The sequence below is a fragment of the Theropithecus gelada genome, chromosome 17 (genome assembly GCF_003255815.1).
Source record: "Theropithecus gelada isolate Dixy chromosome 17, Tgel_1.0, whole genome shotgun sequence".
Taxonomy (NCBI): Eukaryota; Metazoa; Chordata; class Mammalia; order Primates; family Cercopithecidae; genus Theropithecus; species Theropithecus gelada.
The window spans coordinates 71,809,235-71,824,547 of NC_037685.1; the positions used below are offsets into that span (position 1 = coordinate 71,809,235).

Sequence of the window (15,313 nt, forward strand, 5' to 3'; positions counted from 1 at the left end):
TCTCAATCAATCACCACAATAACCCCAGAGTCTATTAGGACTATTATTATTATTACCAAGATAAAGACAAAGGCTATTGGAGTTTGTTGCCAGAGATGAGTTCCTGGTCACCCAGCCTTGGAGCCTGTTCTCTTACTCTCTAAGGCAGACATCTTCCCAATAAGAGGGTAGTGGGAACACAAAAACATCTTTGTTATCAGAATCACCTATGTAATTCAACTGCGCACATTTCTGACAGAGCCCAAGGCCCATTTTTATCAGTCTGTGCTGCATCCCTAACTGTGATCAGGACCGATAAATGACAGCCCACCACCTGGAGGCCCTTAGTCATAGCTTCAACAAGGTCCCCTGTGTCAAAATGTAAATGACAACGCTGAGTCAAGGTTGGAGCCTAAACCCTACATCTTCCCTCGGTAAACGGTCCTGCCTTAGAAAGAACTTTTCCCTAAGTCTCTTCTGCCAATTCAGGGCAGAAAGTAATGGTCAGCCTTGGAGTGCTGCTGACTCGCACCCTGGGAGCTTCTAAGGGGCCCTGTTCACCAGTGTGAAGGCGCCTCTCTCACTGCCCACATGCTTCTCCAGCTCAAAGGGCCTTTTCAAAGGGATTAGAGGTGTGCTTCAAAATCTTCATTAAGTAATTTAATAATGTATGTGTCCAGTACTTCAGTCCCCAAACAGAAAGGAATGTGCCCAGGAGCCGGCAGGCAGAGCCACATTCTTCCTGTTAACCTGTTATGGTGGGGGCGGTGCTCGGGCCAAGTCCTCAGAGGCTTTCCCCGCCACAGAGCATCAGGCTCTCATTTGCAATTTCCAACTTGGACTTTTCTCAGTTTCAAATCATAGGCTAACAGAGGTTGAAGATCCTGACAGGGCATAATATCCTCTACCAAGTCAAGACTGTGATAGGCAAAAGGGAACAAAGGAAAGAAAGAGGACCCAGTTCAGAGGAGGGAAATGGAAATCTACTCATGTTAAGTGAGAAGACGGAACATCGGTGAAACTGGCTCTTCAGATGGCATATGGCACGGAATAGCAACTTTTGTCAAGTACTATGCATGAAATAAAGTAACAAATGGGCAGGACGGTACTCTTTAGTTCAGTTTTTGGGGCTTTTTTGTTAATGTTGTTACTATTTCTTTAAAGAAGGGGCATTCACACAAATAAATTTCTTTCCCTAAAATTCTGATCAAATTCATGACCATTTCTGATATATTATTTGCAAGAGGGAACAAAAACAAACGAATGAACAAAAAACAAACTAATGAAATCAACCAGTCTTTTCCACTAGCATTTTAAAAAAAAATCACACAACATCAAAACGTTAAAAGACAAGCTGATGCTTTCTTGAACGGATTCTTTCAGGAATATTTACATAAATGTGGTTCACAAGGTCACTACCCACCCAAATTTGTGGGGTGGTTTTTATGAGCTAAGTTCTTGTTTTGCCCTTCATAATGTCCCATCTCTGAACCTGAATACACCCCTAGCTCTGCTCTACTCCCAGTGTGGTTCTGGGGCCAGCAGCACTGGCATCACTAGGAGCTGGTTACAAATGCAAGACCTTGGGCTTCAGCCCAGACCTACTAAATCAGAACTGACAATTCCCCAGGTGATTAATACATACACTAAAGTTTGCCATCTCGCAAAATGGTTTATTATTTCATTTTCACAGCTCAATTAAGAAAGTCTTCCTTAGTCATATGCCTTCCTAATAAGTACCATTTATGGATGCTTCTCTGGTAACTAGATGACTTGGGAAAATAAATCTTGTTTGTTGTATGAAATACTTTTAAGATAAAGTTCTTTTTTGATATGTGCAATGTTTTGGGGGAAGGGGGAATTGCTTAATCCATTAACAGCCTTCTACAACACACCCTACTGTCATTATTTCTATTGATCAAAAATGTACACTATAAACAAGAAAAAAAGCAAGTATATCCATATTAAACCAAAAATACCAACTGAGCAAAACATGGCAATAAAAGTGAAAAACACACTGGGGGAAAAAAAAAAGCTTACAAAGTCTGTTTGCAGAGTTACTCTTGTCAGGGAAGAATATATCTGCCATACAATTCAGAGTGAGAGCAACTGCTTCTGTCTAAAAGAGATGGGATTTCCCCCACATGCCAGGCCTTGCCCTCAGCATTTTACATACTACATTATATAATTTAAGCCTCACCACAGCCTTACATGATGGGCACTGCTTTACTGAGGTCTAATTTACACACAGCCAAATGCTCAAATGGGCTGTGTACAGCTGGATGAAGTTTTATATGTGTACCCTGTGAAATCACCACCCACAGGTATTGTCACTTACTAGCACTTACGTTCGTTTTGCTTGTTTATTGAAATTTATACGAATGGAATTGTGTGGCATGTGTCTTTGTGAGCCTGGCTTTTTTCATTGAGTGGTTCTAGATAGGGTGGGTAGGGAAAAGGAATGCCCTGCTAAGGAGCACAGAAAAGTGTAAAATACCTCAAAGGGAGGGAGTGCCCCTCCTCGGGCCTGGGAGGGGTGGTAGAGGAATCTGTAAGAAAGGAAGCTGGAAAGATGGGCCTTTCAGATGGTGAGTGGTCTTGATGCCCAGGAAAAGGATTTAGATTTTATCCTCAAAGTAGCACAGTATCTGAAGATGTTTCAGGAGGTGAAATGTTATAATTAAAGTGATGCGTCATCTTGCCCACAGCAGAGTGAAGGAAGGAACTGGAGGCAGCAAGCCGATGAAAAGACCAGTGTAGTGACCCAAGCATGAAATGATGAAATGGTTCCAGCCAACTAGGGGAAGGGAAAGAGGAAAACTCCAAGAAGCCTCAAGTCCATGCTCCACTGCAGAGGCAAAAGAGTTGAATTGGAGTTTTTCCCACTGATCCAGCACTGAAAGCTATCCTCACCTAAAAAATAATGGTAAGTGCTGTTCAAAACCTGATGACCTCAGGAGGAGAAACCCATTTCAAAGAGGAAGACAAGTTCAAAACAACAGCCAGCCATCTGGTCCTCACTGAGGTGACAAATTAGACCAAAGCTCAGGAGAAAAGATGGAGAGATATGGACATGAGAAGTGAAGAACAAGACAGCTGGAACTAAATGGGCCTCCAGAAACCATCTGTGTGTGTGTCAAGGTGACAGGCTGAACCAGTCAGAAGGCACCACCACAGAAGTGCACAGGGGGCTTTACCTTGGGGGGCACTCACATAAATTAGTAAAAGGAGTGTGCAACCTGACAGGAAGAGGGTAGGAGTATGATAAAAATCAAAGACTGTAGCATTAGCAAAAATTCCTGCCAATTAGGCATTCAAAATTTAAAGTCGCCTTTTCTCAACTCCAACTACTGCAAATGCTGAGTCAGATTCTCCCAAAAAACACAGTATTTCAGAAGCTTCATTAACTCCTTCCAGCATCTTCAAGGTATTACTTTGCAAATTACTGTCTGGGTATGCTAAACTTAGTAAATTACTGTTTGGGTAGACTAAATAGTAGCTTAGTACTCTGAAAGAGTTAATGGAGCTTCCAAACTGTCTAATTTACTCCTAAGGTGCTTTTGATAGTCAAGACTCTTAACTCAATTTGCATATTACCAATGCAAATTTCAAGGCAATCCAATAAACTGGGAATTCAAATTTATGTCCAAATTGGATCCAATAGACTTTTATTTAGACTTCCTAATCATCATAAATCTTAGGTGATTACAACCAATCAACAGGGGTCTTTCCTCAAGCAATCTACTACAAATTAAAGCTAAAAAGTGATGGAAAAACATAAAACTTGAGATCAAGGTTTGCAATTAATGTATGTTTAGAAACATGAGTCTGGGCTATGCCTGGTCTGTCTAAAACCATCCCACAGCCACAGATTATTATACCTCAACACCCCCCACCACCCGTTTTCTCTTCTTTGCAGCTATTTTCCCTTTCATCAGACTATAGTAACTTCTGCCACACGACAAATTTGTTCATTAAAGTCCAGTCTTTGAAGGATATTAAATAATTCCTAAGATGAGGCATGTATCTCTTCTCTAAAGGAAAACAATAAATAACATAAAAACAAGAATTTAACTTTTGACTTAAAGGTGATTGTTATGTGCTCAAGTCACTTTCCAGTTATGCTGTCAATAACGTTAATAGTATTTTACATTATTCACTGACTGAACTTTGTTAATCAAAAAAGCCGGCAAGCTTTATACATACATTCACCAGTGGCTTCAAAAAGATAATGCATAGAAAACAAAGTAGAAGCACTGCTAAATAAGTAGTGATAATTTTGTTTAATTAAAACAATATGGCTGACTCTTCCCTATTTTTCAAATTTGCTTTAATATTTTTAAATTATATATACAAATTTAAACACGTATTTGTTCTCAAGCCCCCAAGCAAACCTGAATAAATCAATCTTCTGAATTGTCCAATGTACTAAACATTGATTCTCCAACATAATACTTTTTAAAATTTCTGTTAAAATTCTCAGTGACGAAATGGGTTTCTTGGTCAGATTGGCACCTTTTTAGGCACGTTTCTAAAAGATGTTGTTCTTGCCTTGTCATTCTTTTGAAAAATATAGAGCAATATCTAAGCATCTTTGTACTAGTACTGTTTTACCATTAATGACTTGATTTGATAAATACTTCGAAATGGAAATATCACCAAAGATCACAGTTTAGACCTATTAATTTTAAAAAATAGAATTGTATCTACATTTTCAAATGTTAGCGTTTTAAAAATACGGCAACTAGAACTCTCTAGAGAGGTACCTACGTTATCATTAATAATGAAATTACCTATGCATACATTTCAGAGCCAAGAGGCACTAGCTGAAACCACACACATAGAAAGATTCATGTAAACCTTAGTCCCACCATTAAAGCAAAAGACAAGCATCTGGTTTTCTTCTTAATTTATTAATATTTTCAGTTCCATCACAGTGGTTTTTTACTAACTACAAATTAAGTAGCCAACCTATGCCTTGATTGCAGGCATAATATGCTTAATATGCTTTCCCTTTCCCTCACTTTCTGAAGGTGAATCTGAGCAAAAGAAATGTGGCAGGACAACCATGGGACAGTGAATCTAAACATATTCTATGGCATTTAAATTAGTCATTTGCAAGAAACTAATCCTGTTATCCACAGAGAAATTTTTAAAAGGAATAGGTATATAACTAAAAGCATTCAAAGAAAAATTTTAAAGTCTTTTCTCTTTCTCCCCAGTCTCACTTTTGAGGACAAGAAAATTTTAAAATTCAAAGCATAAAACTCATTAATATCAATCCCTTAGGGGAATAAATGTGGAGGGTGGGAGGAGATGCATAATCAATGTACCTGAAAAAAAGAAAGAAATTCACACAAGCAATGTAAAAGATTATTTCAAACATGAAGGGGGAGAGATTGATCTTCACCTGCTAATGTGAAAGCTGCTACAGCTTTCTTAATGCTGGTGTTTTTCTACCCAAGGTCATTTACATTTTTTAAAACGGTTATTTTAATTTCATTCCAACACAATGCATTCTATCTAGATGGCATGATTTACAAAGCCCTGATACAGCACCTTTCAACACTACCTGCCAATCATTTAAGGCTTTTCCAGGTTTTGTGTCAGAGATTTAGGTATAGGTTAGCAGCAAATCCTTCTCAGTTGACACATGTGAAGATGACCCAAATGCAAAACAAAGCAAAACACACTACCAAGCTCACCTACCTGATAAGTCTTCTCCAAGTTACACTACCATAAAATTAGTAAGAGTTCAAGGTCCCAATCCAGAGGCAACTTCATGTGGGATGAGTGATGGATGGATGGGAATGAACACCACACATGCTCTGCTCATGCACTCACTGCCTACATCACTGCACAGCTAGGCCACTAATGAAGATCTCAATCTGATGAAGTCATTTCCTCAGTTGCAATTTAGGGAGTTGGCAATGGTCCTTAAGGTCTCTCCCAGCTTACTACGCCTGTACTGTGTATTTCCATTTTAGGCTTCTCTCAGCACATGTTTAAGATAAATCTTATTTTATTACAGGGTAATGAGGAGAAACAATATGTATCCTAAAAAAAGTAGGTTAGCTATGGCCTTTTGGCAATCAATGCTCTTAATGCTGCTGACTATTAGGTGGAAAGGTGTTATCCAATCCCAATCCAACCCAAATCAGATGGAGACCCTAGTCGGCACATGAATCCAAAAAAAAAAAAAAAAAGGTTGAGTTACAGCAAGGATTTTAAATATATACATATATTATAAATAAAAAAGTATGTATACCTTATATGTGTGTGTGTGTGTTTGTGTTGTGCGTGTGTATACGTAATATGTATTCCTTAAACATTTGACTTAAAAATATACAGGTAACTGTGCTTGACGTACAGCAAACCTTTGAATCAAGATACTCTGGTTAGGCTTCCATTCTTTCTTATAAACCCACAGTATATTGTCACCACAGATTTACAATTTGCATTTCTTTCAAGTGGAAGAGGAATCCAACTGAACCCCTTTCATATCAATCCAACTACAGAAGTTCTCCATGGTTTCCCCCAAACTTACAGGGTCTGACTGCAAATAATTTATCAGCAGCTTAAGTCTTTCAAGGGGTTCAACTTAGTTCTTTCTAAAGATAATTATTTTCACATTCATATTTAACAGCTAACTTTTTATTAGGAAAACAAGCACTACTGCACAAACACATCTGAAAAAGCACAACTGAGTTTCAAGAAAACTGTAACTCAACTACTGTAATAGAGCTTAGCTTTAGCAGTCAGAGTGCCATATACAATCACGAAGCGTGTTTTGTCAAGGGAATTAAGAGCTGGGGTTGATGTGGTGTGCTGGGGAAGCAAACGTCAGGTGAGAAAGCTAGAGGAGATGATGGTGTCGCCATAGAAATTTACCCCGAACACTTAATGTGCCAAAATGGGCCAAAGACTAGGAAAACTACAGAGCGTCTTTTTAACTGTGTGATTTATACTGAATGTGACAGAATTAGCCTAAATTTTGCAACTTCGACCAAAAAAAAAAACAAAAAAAAAGACAAGACATGCCACCTAAAAGCACTATTAACACTTTAAATGTGTGAGTGTTACTTGTTCTTACAAGGCAATCTTTTGAAAAATCTAGTTAGTGATACTGTATATGTATGTGTATGTACCTACATGATATTTAATGTGCACGTATGACTGAGTTCACTCAACTATTTCGTAATTAGTCTAATGTCAGATTTTTTAAATTATTATTCTTGCCTCTGGAATAAACCATATGATCTGTACGTGGTTCTCTTGGTATGTTTATCTTCCCGTGTGCTATTTACACTTATATTAGAATTGATTCATGTACATTCAGCCCAGAATCATATTGGCATCAGGCAAGGACACCTAGCCACCAGCAACTATGACCAGGCAGACACATACACATAATCTATACTACAGAGAACTAACTGAAAGGTGATGCTACTTCATCACAAGCCTTTCTCTCCTGGAAGCTTTCTTCTTTAAACATGCCATGACAACAGGAGTCTAAACCAGACAACTCTGTATTTTTTCACCTATTTGTAAATATTACTGTCATCCCTAAAAAGTCTTATGTATAAGAATCACACACTAGATTAAGATGTTAATTTTTTTCCAGACAGAAACCAAAAGTGTATTCATTTAACATTATAGACAGTAAAACAGCTATATGTTAACATCCTTTCTAAAATTCAATTGGTTCCTATTTCACACAAACCCTTTCCTCTAATTCCCAGCCTCAGGAATGTAGATTTTGCTATGAATAATCATTTGTTAAATGCTATAGAAACCTGGAATCTTTGTTTCCAGAACTGAAAAACTGGTACATATTTGATTTGAGTAAATCAGTAATGATGTTCTTCATCATTTACTTTTTAAAAACCTGATATATATCATATATGTACATGTTGATATATACATAAAATATCATATAAATAAGTATTTTTAGTCAATGGTCATCCAGTCTTCATTTTTAGTCACCAAAACCACACACTGTGTGGGCAACTCAATAATAAAACACAGTTACTAACAAATGTTTATAGCAGTAAAAAAATAGAAAAATAAAACTCTTAAAATTCACCGCTCAACCATGTCATTTTTTTTCCTGATCAAGGAAAATTCCAGGATATTTTAAGAGAATTCCAGAGTACCTGCAGATGCTCTGTTACAACACTAAGCATTCCAGTGCTCACAGTTGGTGCTTAAAACTGTAACCTAGCAGCATTACACACACACATTTCCTACTCGATAGCTTCCTACCCTCAAAAAGAAATGATGGGGACATGGCTCCCATTTCTCCAGCCTTAACTCCAATCACACAAATCCAACCACCTGTACTTCTCAATTCCTCCCCACTGTCCAGGCTGCTCCTCCCCGAATCTCCTCTCAATCTGGCCCAAATACAGCCTCAGCCTATTGAAATTCTATCTATACTACAGTGCTCATCATAGGTGTGCGCTCTATTTTTTCCTGGTTCCAACCCAATGGTGACCTTTTCTAGCCCCTAAACCCCCAAGGTACTCCCTTTTCCACCTCTCTAGTCACTTGCCAGCAGTACATATGTATTAGTAGCTACGTAAGCCCTGAACCTGCTCAGAGGTGTGGAAAGCTAGTGTGTGAAAGAAGGCCACAAATTATACCAGTAATGCTGCTGACACTAACCACTAAGAGATACCTCTTGATTATCAGCTGAGAAGTATTGAAAAGTAGTAGGTACGAGCCTAATAATCTAGAAAACATACATTGACCAAGCAATAATAAAAATATCAACAAATTTGGAACAACAAAAAACATATTCTAACAATAACGTAGTGGAATTTACTGAAAGGCATGTTCTACTTAACCAAAATACTGTGGAAAAACAATTTTTCCAAATGTTATCTAGCAAGATAGAGCAAATGTAAAAATTGAAGATCAAAATAACCTCCATCACTTTATTGACCAAGGTGGTTTTAAACCTATCAAGTTGACAGTTTTCCAAACTGAGTTTCTATCACTCTTCAACACAGACTACACCGTATATCTCATCACCCAGAGCTATATAGCCTAAAACCGACTATTTCAAGGACCAGCAACATGGTTGGTTGGTTAGTTTCTTTGTTTGTTTGTTTGTTTATTTAGAGACAGAGTCTCGCTCTGTCACCCAGGCTGGAGTGCAGCGGCGCAATCTTGGCTCACTGCAACCTCTGCCTCCTGGATTCAACTGATTCTCCTGTCTCAGCCTCCTGAGTAGCTGGGATTACAGGCACGTGCTACCACCACACCTGGCTAATTTTTGTATTTTTAGTAGAGACAGGGTTTCACCATGTTGGCCAGGCTGGCCTCAAACTCCTGACCTCAAGTGATCCGCCAGCCTCGACTTCCCAAAGTGCTAGGATCACAGGCGTAAGCCACCACGCCTGGCCATGAAAAGGGGATTTTAAGTGACAGCACAGCATGTTATTTTCTATGGTGGGGCTCGGGGAGAGGCAGGGTGCCAAAAGGGACTGAGGAGGACTATAAGAGTGATTGTCCATACTGGACACTACTTGCCGGATGTCAGCCCAGCTCATGCCCCTCCACTGTCCCTCCATCCTCCCCAAGTCATAGTACAGCCTGCAGGTCCCTGCAGCTCCCACATCCAACTTCCTCACTGCCATTCCTATCTCATCACATCCCTGCCCCTGCTTTAAACTCCTCAGTAACTTCCTTTTTCCATCAGGTAAAGACCAAGGTTATGTCATGCAAGGCTCTCAGATCTAACCCTGTCTGCTTCTGAAGCTTTGTCTCACCCTGCCTTTCCCTTCAGACTTTGTAGTTAGGCCCCCCAAAAATATTGTGCCACTTCACCCTTCCCAGAAAGTTCTCTATAAACCCACAGATCCGCCCAACTTCTCCCCACTCCTCAATCAAGACCAGACCCAGGTTTCTTCCAAGTGAGATCTCCCTATGTCTCCCATGTGGCCCTTCTATGCCTTGGTTGGGCCTCTGGTACAGAAGGCACAGTGCAACTCTGTTTACACATCTGTCTCCCAGACAAAAACCGAAGGGCAGCAACCATGCTTCCTCGTGCTACACCCTGAGTGCCTAGCAAAATGCTGGGGACACAGCAAGGGGTCAAATGTCTATGTCAATCTTGTTTGAACACTCCCAGTCCTCTGAAGCAGAAAGCTGTCCATCCTAGGCAATAAATATAACCACCAGAAAACCATCATTCTTCTTGGACACACTTTCAGGCTAGGGAATTGTTTCCCTACTAATTTCCCACTTGGGGTTTCTTCTTTCAACCATTTGTTCCTAGAGTGCTATACTACAAGTCAGGCACTGTATTAGGTAGGTAGGTAGGTAGGTAGGTGGGTGGGTGCGCGGCACGGAGGGAGGGAGGGAAGGAAATAAAGTTATCAGGGAGCTTAAAGCCTATAGGGGAGATTCTATAACCCCAAACACAGCATTCAACAGTCATCACTCCACACTATTTAGTATTGTACACATAGGTAGTACATCTCTATACATTCAATGTTTTTAACCCCATTTGTCTACTAAAGTCATTCTGTTGCCTTGAGCCTACACCAACCTAAAGGTGGGAATGGAGGTGCCAATAAATGAAACCTGTATCAACAGATAAGAAATCAAATCTCAATTCTAGTAGTAGAAATAACTAAGAAGATGGGCTAGCCCAGTATCTTCATTTTACAGAACAAGAGGCCCCACGGCAGAAAAAGGTTACATGAATTGCCTGGAGTCCCCCAATAGGTACACTGCTGAACCAGATTTTGAATCCAGATCTCTTAAGTCTTGGCTCAATTCATGCACCCTCTTTCCTGTCCCTTACCTAGCTGATAGTAACATGTCTCTCATGGTGTGTTAAATTCAGTCCACGTCCATATGAAAAACTGAACTAGTGTTTCTTGGGGCAGAGGAAATGACAAAAGCCAAAGGCAGTAAGACAGCACCATATAATCTCATAACCAAAAGCTACCCTCAGCTGCTAACATTTTTAGCATTTGTGGTAGGACAGAATTATTGGTCCCAATTCTTCACTCTCTGGTAACTGTATTTCTATGGCCTCTTGTGGGTAAAGCACACTTTCCTCCTTCTTGATTCCAGAGATGCTATGGCTAATGGGATGCTAGGGAATCTAATGCTGGCAAAGACTTGAAACATACTCATGCAGTCAGGCTTGCCCTCTTGCACATGACACTACCATGAGAAGAACTTACCCTAGTCACTCACCTTCCAGCCAAGGCCTCAAAGTGAGACACATGGAGTAGGCTGCTGCAGGGAATTTCATACATGTGAGCAATAAATAAATACATACGGTTGCATGCCACTGAGACTTTGGGGGTTGTTATGGAGCAAAAGCTGACTGATAATCACAATGTGTTATCCTTCAAGTCAAAAATGCATATTTCTCCTTATCTGTCACTGCTGTAACCCCTCAGAGTATTAGCTCGCTGTTGAAGTAGCGATCACCTTATTCTTTTTCTATTTTACATTTTCTTGATTTCTCTAGGCTATCTTTTTTCAGATTCTCTTCAGAAAAGAACAATGTCTACAAATTGAAGTGTCATCTCCAAGGCTTTTCCTGATTCTTAAGGTAGGTATTATATAAGAGGGTGGCAGAAAATGTTATCCTTTCAGTGTCATGTCACAAAATGCCTCCTTTTTCCTTCAAAGCAGTAAAGTAAGATTTGTCATGATCATGGTTAATTTATTAAAAGATAATTTTCAACTCATATGATGGATCCTAGAGATGGGTGGGAAGGGGTTACATGTATCTTCCTTCACTGCAAGTACTAAAGATTTTTAAAAGCTGTTTTAAAACCTTCAGCTGAAATAAATGTTAAAATACAATGACTTTTGGTATTTTTAAAGGGCCTCCAAATCAGGGTAACTTTAAACAATGACACTCAATGTAAATGCCCTTCAATTGTGCCATTTTCCCATTCCAGCACACAGCTCAATGTCATTAAAACTACTCAAATTTAATTAATTATCATTATCATTTGTAATTTTTGAAGCTCAGTAGACCCGAAATAAAATTACGTTTGGATGACAAAACACATTATGCAATAAAGTCATCTGGAGGGTAGAATACCAAACTGGGAGCCTACTGCTTCTTTTTCCTTCTGCTTGCCATGACAAGGTTAATTTGTTTGCTTTCTTTATTCTTCCTTCTGTCTTACAAAGGAGATGCATACACTTACTTTGGAAAGGATGTAATTTCTATATATGTATCAGTCTACACTGTATTAATATGACTAGAGTGTGCATAGAATTATGCATGAGTATTTGTAAATTTAAGTCTGTTTACTCAAAACCACAGAAAATACAGGTTTCAATGCATCCTCCTTTTGATGCCAAAGGAGTAAATGATTTTCTCAGGCAAATGAAAGCTAATTTCTTCAATTCTGGACTACAGATAATTAGAACTGACTACAAAAACAAGAAGTAAACATGTCTTCCTGTTTTTGAACCAAAGCTAGTAGAATAGCATTGTCTTCAAGGAAAACTTTATTTGCATATATTCAAATTCATGCCTAAAGAAATTCTTCAGGGTGGGAAAAAAAAATTCCTCAAGGTCCAGGGTTTTTAACCTGGAGCCCATGGACAGAACTCAAGGGATTCATGACCTTGGATAGGAAAAAACACATTTTTATGAGTCACTCATTAAAATGTAGCATTTCTTCCAATTACGAATGTAGGCAACACATCACAGTATTGGCAGTACCTGTGACTTTGACACCAATAGAAATTGGATGCCTTCACATTACAGTTGCTGTCAAAAACCCAAAATATTGTTTATTCATCTCCACCTCGAAATTATAGTGACCCACCACTAAATAGTATGTAATGTATTGATAAAGAAGCACATCTATTACCCTATGACAATTTTGACAACTGTATTCGATGTAACTGCTTTCCTTTGCAATCGCATGTAATTTAATATTATGTACCCTGCGACACTGAGGACACGCTGCATCCACTTGCCACACTCTCACTCCTCAGCTGCCCGTCTTTATTAACTAAGGACATCCGGGGTGCTTTTTGTGGAAGCATGAGCATACTGTACTGAGGGAAGGGAGAGGAGATAACAACCTATTTATATATATCTATAACAGTGAAATTTTTAAAAATGGTAATTATGATGAGGCATCTGTCTATTTGGCACCATCTAAAACCAGCAAGCAATAATTGTACAACAAGGGGGTGTTTAGTGTGTGAGGTTTAGGACATTGTGCCAGAAAACCTAAAGCATCCAAGTTGTAAAACATTGTAATAAGCAGGTAATCCTAGGCCCAGCGTCCAAGTTTCTGCCCTAACCTGTTCCTTATGATTATGATTTTAAAACATCCCAGTGTCAGCAGGTTCACTGTGAGTCAGACCTGAAATAATAAATGGCTTATTTTCCATCCTGATGGAGGAAATACATCATGGCTCATTGTGGCTCACTTAACTGAGGCTGTTTTTACAGGAAAATATAAAAATAACTAAGCCATTCTGCCTTACCATTTTTATTTTAAATTCTTTTATTAACAAAGCTCTACAATCCATTTTAAAAAGAAAAAGCATGTTTTCAATACAGGCTATAAAAACAATAACTCACAAATATCTAGAAGGAAAAATAACAAACTGAGAAAATTATGCTTGTAACCAACAAATACCCTGGTTTGCCAAAATAACCAGTGAAATGCATTCACTACATCAAGATAAAGTGCTGCTTATTTAAATGGTCAACCACGTGGTAATGCTGTTAAAAGACAGCCAAAATCTTCTACCAGTATTCATTAAGGTTGCCAGGCCTTAAAAACCACATGTATCTATACACATACGTGTACATAAATTCCAGAATGCAAAGTTTTAGTTGTTGTAACCTCTCAACTGAATGTTAGGAGAAAAGTTATATCTTCACCAAAAATAAATGCTTATTCAGTGGCATCAATACTGCACATAGGCTATAAAACTCATCATGACTGAGGATAAAATGAGTGAGCAATATATTCTCAGAACAATGAGTTTTGTTCTCTCCTGTTACATAAACAAGTTCTATGTGACCTCACGGGTTTTAGATATGATTTATGACACCATGTCAGAATGCAATCTTATTCGTTACCCAAAACTGTGCTAGAGTGCTACCACTATGGTGGGTTCAGACATTATTTAAAACAAACAAACTTAAGACAGCATCACTGTAACCAATACTAGGTTGCTAGGTACATACGGTGTATAGTTCAGGATATGACCGACCAATAAAGTTAGAATCATACATAAGGTTCTCAGTGTGTAATACAAATTTGAAGCTAAAAATATTCATCGTTTCTGCTGATTTCGTACATTAAAAGAGTTAGGTCATAATTGTATCCTATGTCCTTGAAACAGCGATGCAGGGCAAAATCCTGCTAGAGGGGTTCACATGGACTTACCTGCCCATTCCCTCCTCACCTGACTCGTCTTGTGCCCCTAAACATGGATGGCATGATAGGGAAAGAACACATCTAAAACACACGGAAGCTGTGTTTGGGAGAGAGGATGGTGCTCAGCACTGTCTCATGAGCCCTGTTAATTCCCTCCTCCCATCACAGCTACAGTAACGTCAACAGTAAAATATAAAAACTGAGGCTGGGCACGGTAGCTCACACCTATAAATGCCAGCACAGTGGGAGGCCAAGTTGAGTGGGTCACTTGAGCCCAGGAGTTCAAGACTACCCTGGGTAACATGGCAAAACCCCGTCTCTACTGAAAATACAAAAAATGAGCCATGCGTGGTGGTGCATGCCTTTAGTCTCAGTTACTCAGGAGGCTGAGGTGGGAGGACTGTTTGAGCCCAGGAGTCGTGGGTTGAGCCAACATCACGCCACTGCACTCCAGCGTAGGCAACAGAGTGAGACTCTATCTCAATAAATAAATGAACAAACAAACAAAAATAAAAATAAAAACTCTACTAGAGGGCTAGGTTTTGCCCTGCCTTTTTACAGGCCTACTGAAGACAGGGTCAGTAGACTGAGAGGGCCAGCAGAAAATGCACTGACTCAAGGGTTACAGTTATCCATCTTCCATTTATCAGCTGTCATGCCATGGAGACCTTGGATCTCCCCAACAAAATCCAGGCTTCCCCACCTCTCCTACAGGGTTTTAGAAAGCTCAAATGGACAGAGCACAGCAGGCAGACAGCATATCATAGACACAGCTATGAAGAGAAAGTGCCATGTATGATGGAAAAAATGTTGCAGGGTCTCCATGAAATTATCAGGATGACACCTCAGGTTTTCAACCTTAAGGAAGAAAACAGAAGAGACTTATGTGTGTGTTACACATATGTACGTACACAAACGCGCGCAAGCGTGCCTAG

At 39.3% G+C, this 15,313-nt stretch overlaps 1 protein-coding gene across 1 annotated transcript in view; it reads right to left on the bottom strand.

Annotated features, from left to right (window-relative positions):
- Window positions 1-15,313, bottom strand: part of FOXO1 (forkhead box O1) — a 111,863-nt gene that overhangs the window by 41,336 nt on the left and 55,214 nt on the right. The window lies entirely within an intron of this gene.